The sequence below is a fragment of the Aptenodytes forsteri genome, unplaced genomic scaffold, assembly GCF_000699145.1.
Source record: "Aptenodytes forsteri isolate BGI_AS27 unplaced genomic scaffold, ASM69914v1 Scaffold295, whole genome shotgun sequence".
Lineage (NCBI taxonomy): Eukaryota > Metazoa > Chordata > Aves > Sphenisciformes > Spheniscidae > Aptenodytes > Aptenodytes forsteri.
Window position 1 is genome coordinate 951,500 of NW_008795861.1, and position 9,048 is coordinate 960,547.

Sequence of the window (9,048 nt, forward strand, 5' to 3'; positions counted from 1 at the left end):
TTTAAAACCATTACCCCTCATCCTATCACTACACTCCCTGATAAAGAGTCCCTCCCCATCTTTCCTGTAGGCCCCCTTTAAGTACTGACAGGCTGCAAGAAGGTCTCCCCAAAGCCTTCTCTTCTCCAGGCTGAACAACCCCAACTCTCTCAGCCTTTCCTCATAGGAGAGGTGTTCCATCCCTCTGACCATGTTTGTGGCCTTCCCCTGGACCTGATCGAATAGGTCCGTGTCTTTCATGTGCTGAGGACCCCAGAGCTGGACGCAGTGCTCCAGGTGGGGTCTCACCAGAGCGGAGTCAAGGGGCAGAATCCCCTCCCTCGACCTGCTGGCCACGCTGCTTTTGATGCAGCCCAGGATACGGTTGGCCTTCTGGGCTGCGAGTGCACATTGCCAGGTCATGTCCAGCTTTTCATCCACCATCTTTGTCCTTCTTCCACGCCCTGCCTTGAGAAAGGCATCTGGGATGGCTGTGGCTGTCTGTTAGAGAGATTTCCCCGGGGAAGCTCCAGGATTTTGGAATATTTGCAGCTAGAGTCTCGCTCAAACTGAGAAGCTACAAAGGATTCCAAGGTGCAGCAAACACTGTCAACAATTTCTCTGGTGAGTTTGTCAAGGGAAGCCTGTGAAGATGCTCTGTTGGAAGCTGCTAGTTCAGTTTGCCCTGATTTCTCTTCCTCGGATTTGCCCGCTTGGGTGGCTCCTCCAGCAACAGGCTGCTCCTTCTGCCTGGCTGCTAGCCCTGGCTCAGACGCTTTGGATTTGCTGGATGCCAAACGCTTCCCCAAGCTCTCCAACACGGTCACTACAAGCTCTTTGGCCACCAGTCCAATTTCCTGCTGGAAATCAGGAGGAGAAGTCTCTGAAGGCTCTGCTCTTCCAGCGCTGCCATACAATCTTCCTCTGATCCCCAGGGCAGCCCTCCTTAAAACGCAGACAGACTGATCCCGAGGAGCCTTCTGCCTCTCCAACACTTCCTGCACCACAGTCTCAGCCACATCTTCAAGCTTCTGGGCTTCTGTTGCAGTTTGTTGTTCAAATGCAGCTTGATTTCAGGGATATCTTTCTGCTCTTGGGTGGAGGTGGGCAAGATGGTTTTCGAGGCTGCAGCAGCCGCTCTGCCAGGCAGGAAGCGTCAATTGCTCCCGGCAGTTTGGGGGCATCCTTTAATTTGGGCAGGTGTTGCTGAAGCCTTTCCTGAAAGGTGACCCCAGGTTGTGGCTCGCTGTTGCCTGGACAAGTGCTCATGCCCCTGTGTGCTGAGGCTTCACGCAGGCCCAGGCCAGTGCCCTGCTTCAGCCACATGATGAGGGCAGAAAAGAAGGGCTTCCCTCAGTACTCCACATGCTTGCACATGACCTTCCTGCCCACCCCCACCCCAGCACCCTGCGCTAGCTCAGCTCCAAGCCGGGTAGTCCTTCCCCCGCCACAATGCCCGGCCCAGCAGCACAGCCCTCACCTCTTCTGCACTGACCGCCTCCCCAAGATGCACCTCAGCACCGTGCTGCTGACAGGTGTCCGCGAACACTCTGCTTTGCCTACCTCTTCTCGCCTGAACATTTTCTCTGCCTCCAGCTTCAGCCTGGTCAGATACTGCCTGTACTCATTGAACTCCTTCAGAGTGCAAGCCACCTATGGAGAGAGGAGGGGAGAAATCACCCAAGAACTGTCAAGTCAGCTACGCAGACTGCCTTCCCCGAAACAGCCCAAACCCAGCGGGAGGGGAGCTGCTCCTCTGCACACACTTCCTCTGCACTCGGGGAACCCTGCTCGGAGGGAACCGTTTTTCATCAGCCCGACAACATCCAAACCTACTTTGCCATCACTGCTGACGTAACCCCCTCTCTTCTGCCTCTAGATGTTGTCTTTGCATTTGTGGTACGCCTGCAGATGCGGGTCATGCAGGCTGTTGTACTCTGTGCACATTAGGTGACAGTAGGGATCTCCCAGGTCAAAATAGCATGAGGGCTGGTAAAGCTGTGAGAGATGTTCCAGAGTATGAACAGGGCAGGAGAGAGCAGCAGGGACGAACGCACTTCCCGAGCTCCTCACGCACACATGGTGGCATTTCCAAACCTCCGAGGTATAGACTAATTCCTGGCTTACTTTCCACCCAGAGGAAAGATCTCTCTACTTCAGAGATCTACTTCTTCTCTCCAATGGAGAAGAAACCCTGTGCCTACATCCTCCGTCTGGTGGCTACCTACTGTTGCTGTAGGAATACAAGGAGCTGTTTACTGCAGGGGTGAGAGGGTTATGCCCAGTGCTGCACCTGTAAGGAGCTAAGCTGAAATGTTGCCTACAGCCATGTCTTTCCCTCTGGCAATTCACTCTGATTGCAACATGGGATTGCGCTCCCCAGAGGTGCCAAGCTGTCCTTGTGGAAAGGTAAAGGGAGTCTGAAGACCTGACACCAACTCTCTTCTCCATCCAGCTCTGGCCAGCCTGGAGCACTGCTATGGGCAAGTTCTCCTTTCTCTCGGCACCACAGAGCCAGGAGCTTCCCTCAACTCCCCAGCCCTGTCCAATTGAAGGGCTGCAGCTCCTGCTGTAGAGCAGGTGGCCACAAGGACTTCTCTGAATGCTGGGGACCCCGTAAAAGAGGAGAGCTTTTCTACTCCTTTCTACTTCCTTTTCCCCCAGCTTTGTCCAGCAGAAGACAGGCTTGGAGCCGGGCAGCAGAGGGATCTTGACCCCGAGTGGGGTCAAAGCATCTATAATTTTATGGTGTCATCATCCATCTGCTTCTTTCTTGATCTAAATGTCCCTAGAGTCAGTCTTGCTACAGTTATTTATCTGTGATGCCAGATAAGGGGAGGGTTTCAGAGAGGAGTTGGAGGGGCTGGGATGCTGGCGTCACCTCAGTAGACCGGGGGTATCCCTTCTTCTTCATGGCGGGGGCTGTCCTTCTCCTTGCAATGAGCTGGGGTCCTTTAGTCATGCTTACTTAACCATGAATATGCAGTATACAATGTAAACTATTTATATCTTAACAAAGTTTTCATACAATTTCATAGTATAAAGACTAATTGGTACAGTAGTTAGGGAATGAGGTTTTTCCTAACAGTCTCTCCTTTTCTTTTGACCGTCAGGATCACACCACACTATTCATTAATTTAGTAGTTAATTGAGTTCATAAAGTTATACAATAATGTAAACATACATATATAATTATGATGCAAAATAAGATAGTGAATACAAAACCAAAATCCTCTTAGCTCACAGTCCTATACCTAGGTCTGGGAGTCAAGAGGTTAACTACCCAAATAGATTTAGGGGAGATCCCTGTCTTTTTTCATGTAATATTTTAAAATGTGTCTTTATCTTGTTTTTATCAGTTTCATTTTTCTGGTCTGGATTTACATAAACCCAGCAGCCGTTATTCAATAATGCACATACTCCGTCCTGTGCTGCTAATAGGTAGTCTATGGCTAATCGATTCTGTATTAACCATTTGTGATAATAATTTGATTTTTTCCTTTAGCATTATAATACTATCCGCAGTTTCATTAGTGGCTTTTTTCTAATTCTATTGACACATTTGCAATAGCTCTTTGTAGTTCAACAACTCCTAACCATGGGATAAAAGCTCTTACAGGCAGGTGGAACTCAGTGCCACACTCTATCAGAGGGTTGTAACGCTTTTTCTCATATATACCGGTAGCTAAGAGCTACAGAGGCAGAATAGATACTGGTTCTAACCTGTGCGGATGGTATTAATGCACCTAGCATACACTTTTCAGCTCAGGTTGCGGGTAAATACTTGAATGCCCTTTCTCCGCATATCCAGTATTACCCAGGTAGTTGTGTCAATAGGGCAGTATAATCTACAAATAAATCTTAATCATGTAATTATTTCCTGTAAAAGGGTTGGTATGTGCTGGATCTGGTTGTTTAGGTAAAAATTTTATAATTATCTTTAGTTTGATTATGGCTTCCTACAGAATATCGGGTTAATCTGTCTGTGAATATCCACATTGTCTCGGAGTCTGCAGGGCCTGATAAACTCCATCCAGGAACAAATCTACAGCGTGATGTCTTATTATAATAGGTTTTATGTAAGGGCTTTTGGAGAATTTCCCTTTTACACTCAGTGGATGTAGTATATAGTAAGGTTTTGGAAAAATATATGGGGGAATACTGATTGCCTTTAGGCATAGGAATAGATCTATGGAACATTCCAGGCATAAGAATCCCCTTTTCATCTATATGGACCCAAGACCTGAATTGTCCCTTTCCATTAATTCTATTAATTTTAAAGATATATTGGCATTTTCAATTCCCAGCCCTTACAAAGTGAGTATGCTCCTCAATAGGTTTGCTCTCCAAGCGTACCCAGGGGTCTCCTTTCAAACTAGTGACAAACCCTTCTTGGGTTTCTCCTTCCTTTTTTTAGTGAAAATCCATCATGTATATGCCCGTCCTTGTACCGCTGAGAATTCAATGGGGCTGAAATCCAGGAGAGTTGATTTCCGGCAGCGGATAGGCTTTTAGTGCATTTCCAACAGTCAGGCTTATTCGCAACAGTATGGACTGTTGCTACGGCCGAATTATGGAATGAATACGTATAATCAATATTCCACCACAGGCTTATAAGAAAGGCTATCCTATCAAAATCTAGGCTTCCAAATCACTATTAATAGGAAAAACAAACAGACACAAATAGCAAAAATAATTATACCTTGGTTGCACTCTTAAGTAAGGGTATGGTTCAGCCCATGTACAATTCATAAGTATCAGATTACTTTCCACTTTCCTGTTGAATTCTTACGCAGGATCAGTGGTTTCACAGCCAATCCGCTGGCTCTGTGTAAGTTCCCAGCTGCGGGTGAATCAGTCTCGGTGGTGGTGGATGTTCCACCACTGTGGATGTTCCATCCACACCTGGATGTTTCGTGGTTCCACTTCCAGCGTGGCTGCAGCTTTTAAGTGGCAGTCATGGATTCAAGTCGATTTTTCCTCCACCTTTACTGCTGAGAAAGGTTAGCAATAACAAAAATGGTCCCTCCCACCAAGGAGATAAGTTATCCTTTCTTTTGTGTACTTTTACCCAAACGCTAATTCCCTAGATTGAAGGGGTGCAGAGCCCCTTCTGGAGGTACTGGTTGTATTAGCTGTGCCCGGGCCTGATTGTATTTTAATAATTTCTAAACCTGTAAAATATACTGGGTCACATTTTCATTTCCTGCTAATAAAATTATACGAGTGGGTACATCAGTTCCAGGGAGTTGTATCAGTCTTTCAAATAGTATTTCATAGGGAGGCAGTTTGGTCTTTTGTTGAGGTCTTTGTTAAATATTCATTAAGGCTAAAGGTAGTGCGTGCAAGACACAGTTACCTATTTGGCTGCAGCATAAATTCCTGGTGCGAACCAATTTTTAGCACTGTCTGGGCTAGTGCAGCAGTCCCAAAATGCCCTAGATGGTGATGCATTTTTGCTATGGGAATTGGGTACTGCTTAGGTAAAATAGGAAGGTTTTCCATACCTGCTTTCCATATTCCCTGGGAATCTTTGGTCACTTCATACCTTTTCCTAGCGTCAATTTCTTCAGCAGGAACAGTCAAACATATCTTTTCAGGAGCAGGCAACACCGGGTTGGACCATTGGACTGTTTGTGAGCCCGGTGGTTCGTACAGCTGTTGTGCTGCGGCTATAGTGGCAATCTCTGTTAGACTATTTCTTTTATCTTCTTTTGTCCTTCTGCTGGTATGGGCTGGCTGATGAATGATAGCAAGTTTCTCTGGAATTGTATAGCTTTTAACAGTTCAGTAGTTTGAGGAGCATTTGATGTTTTACTTCTGCTATAAGTATAAACCCACACAGCTTCCGTAATTGTCCAATAGCATGGCATACTCCAAATGCATATCGAGAATCAGTCTTTTCTTTGGCCAGCTGACAGGCCTTTGTTAATGCAATTAATTCTGCTGCTTGTGCACTCAGCTTCTGACCGAGTGGTGAAGTCTCTACTACTCCATTCACTGTAGTTATTGAATAACCCGTAACACAGCTGCCGTTCAGATAATACGAGGACCTGTCTACAAATAGTTCCAGATTGGGATCTAGAAATGGCACATCCATTAAATCTCCTCAAGCCTTTTCAGCTTTACAGGTTGTTACTACACAACCATGATATGGAGTTCCTTCCCCAGGTAAAAGGAGTAGAATAGCAGGGTTCAGCGTATTACACTGCTTAAGTGTTATGTTTTCCATTGTTAGGAGAATCAGCTCATAGTGATGTATTTGCTGTGGTGACATTGCCTGCATAACTTGTGCCATCGGAGGATGTCCAAGCACTAGATTTTTTTACTCCATTCAACTAGGATTGCTATGGCAGCGATTGCACAGATGCAGGCAACGGATCCTTGAACTACTGGATCTGGCTGAGTTGAATAATATGCACTTAGATGTTGTTATTCCCCAAAGGCTTTGATTTAACATCCCTGAGGATGGGGAGATGTTTTTCTGGGTTTTAGTAAGGCTTTTGATACTGTCCCTCACAGCATCCTACTGGACAAGTTGTCCAGCTGTGGGATGAGCAGGTACACAGTGTGCTGAGTGAAGAACTTGCTGAAGGGCAGAGCTCAAAGGGTTGTAGTGAATGGGGCTACATGTAGCTGGCGACCGGTCGCCAGCGGTGTTCCTCAGGGTTCAATTCCAGGGCCAGTTCTGTTCAATATATTTATCAATGATCTGGATGCAGGAGTTGAATGCACCATTAGCAAGTTTGCCGACAATACCAAACTGGGAGGTGCTGTCCACTCTCTTGAGGGACAAGATGCCTTGCAGAGGAACCTAGATAGGCTGGAGCATTGGGCAATCATTAATGGGATGGAATTTAACAAGAACAAATGCCAGATTCTGCACCTGGGATGGAATAACACTGAGCACAAGTATAAACTGGGAGAGGAGTGGCTGGAGAGCAGCCGTGCAGAAAGGGATCTGGGGGTGCTGGTCGGCAGCAGGCTCAGTACGAGTCAGCGGTGTGCCAAGAGGGCAAACCGCATCCTGGGGTCCATCAAACACAGTAAAACCAGCCGGTCAAAAGAGGTGATTATCCCACTGTATTCAGCGTCGGTGTAGCCTCACCTTGAGTGCTGTGTGCAGTTCTGGGCCCCACAATTTAAGAAGGATGTGAAGGTCCCTGAATGCGTCCAGAGGAGGGCAACAAAGCTGGTGAAGGGGCTGGAACAAATGTCCTATAAGGAGCGGCTAAGGACTCTGGGTTTGTCTAGTTTGGAGAAAAGGAGGCTGAAGGGTGACCTTATTGCTCTCTACAGCTTCCTGAGGAGGGGAAGTGGAGAGGGAGATGCTGATCTCTTGTCCCTGGGATGCAGTGACAGGACACGTGGGAATAGTTCAAAGCTGCATCAGAGGAGGTTCAGACTGGACATTAGGAAGCATTTCTTTACCAAGAGGGCGGTCAAACACTGGAGCAGGTGGTCAATGTCCCATGCCTGTTAGTGTTTAAGAGGCATTTGGACAATGCCCTTAATACCATGCTTTAAGTTTTGGTCAGCCCTGAAGTGGTCAGACAGTTGGACTAGATGATCATTGTAGGTCCCTTCCAACCGAAAATATTCTCTTCTCTTCTAATTGTATGCAAAAAGCACCGCAATTGCTCCAGTTCCCAAAGAGATGCAGTGTGATGGTGAACGGGATGGTCTGACAAAGTAGCAGTGGTGGGGGAGAAGGAGGATTGCTACAGCAAGCTAGAATTGCTACAGGGGCTAGAAATGGGAGCCTGAGCTGTGTCCTCGGTAGAAATGGCAGCCTGAGCTCTCCTTGGGCAAAAAACAAGAGGCCTGACACCAGCAGCGTTGAGGAGAGTGGGGGAGATCCGCTGGCTTGTCTTGGCAAGAGTTTCCCTCCAGCTTCTGCAGGCAGGGCAAAGAGGCTATCCTGAGCACAGCTGCTGCCTCAGCAGCATGTGAGCTGAGCTGCCGTCAGCTTGAGTCAGCAGGGAAAAGGCCAGCACTGGCTGTTCACACAGCAGAGCATGTTCATAAAGCTGCTTTGACAAAAAGATGAAATCCCTGTCCTGCATTTCTAAAACCCAATGTCCTCCTCCAGAGGGGAGCAGCAGCACCTTCTGGCCTGGGATTCCCAGGCACGGCAACCCCTCCAGCTCCAAGCACATCACCGGTGTGCTGACGCCTGTTGCACAGCTCAGATTTGCCAGCCAAACTACCCTGTGCGCCAGGCTGGCTGTGGGCATGGTGCTCCAAGATTCCCTTCCCAGCAGACAGGAATTCAAACCTCTGGTGTCAGTATGGTTACGCCAATGCCAGAGCAAGAGATTTGCCTGGTGGCACAGCGTCTCCCCCTGCCCAAAATCCCTGATAAAAATAATTTATTAAGCACATGTGAAAGTGCAGGCTGCTGACTGCTCTTTCAGACCCTCTGAACTCAATGAGGCTGGGCCAAGGGGGCTGCCATCCATAACCTCCTCCTTCAACCTGTCACCACGAGGCATCATTTTTGGTCCCGAGTGAAACAAAGGAGAGAAATGGAGTGTGACAAAGCCCATGGGTCTCTCTGAGGCAGCACAGAAACCCATGCCTCCCCCTGGGTGCACATCTCAGAAGAGCCCCACCTCCCTTCAGATGGGAACGGCTTCAGGGCAGGACCACTGGCCAACAAACTGCCAGCCCCACCTTTCCTCTTCTCCTCAGGCTCCTTAGGAGGAGGTGTATACAGCTGGCCTCCTGCACCTGGGGCTTCTACACACACGTCTGCTGAAGATCTTCAGGCTGCAGCCAAAGACAACTCGAGGCAGCCTTGGCAGGGAGCGGGACCTTTGAGAACAGGAAACAACCCCGTCGTGAGAGAAGAGGCCCGCAGAGAAAGACCTTGGCCCTCCCGCATCTGCTCTGGTGCTGCGGCAGGGCCGGGGGGAGCCCCTCCGCGCTCTCCCCTGCCGGCAGCCAGAGGCGGGTGCGTGGAAAAAAACCCAGAGGGACGGTGACCCGGGGCTGCTGGTGCCCGGCTCTGAGCCCTTCCCGCGGGGGAAGCGCAGCCAGGGCCCTCCCGCCAGCCGGACGCACCTC

At 48.6% G+C, this 9,048-nt stretch overlaps 1 long non-coding RNA gene across 1 annotated transcript; it reads right to left on the reverse strand.

Moving 5' to 3' along the window:
• Positions 1–1,110: 1,110 nt before the first annotated feature.
• LOC109279616 lies at positions 1,111–1,848 on the reverse strand. Its single transcript, XR_002086253.1, has 3 exons — positions 1,816–1,848; positions 1,543–1,632; positions 1,111–1,197 (listed from the first exon to the last, which is right to left on the reverse strand). It is a non-coding gene; the product is annotated as an uncharacterized LOC109279616 (long non-coding RNA).
• Positions 1,849–9,048: the final 7,200 nt, after the last annotated feature.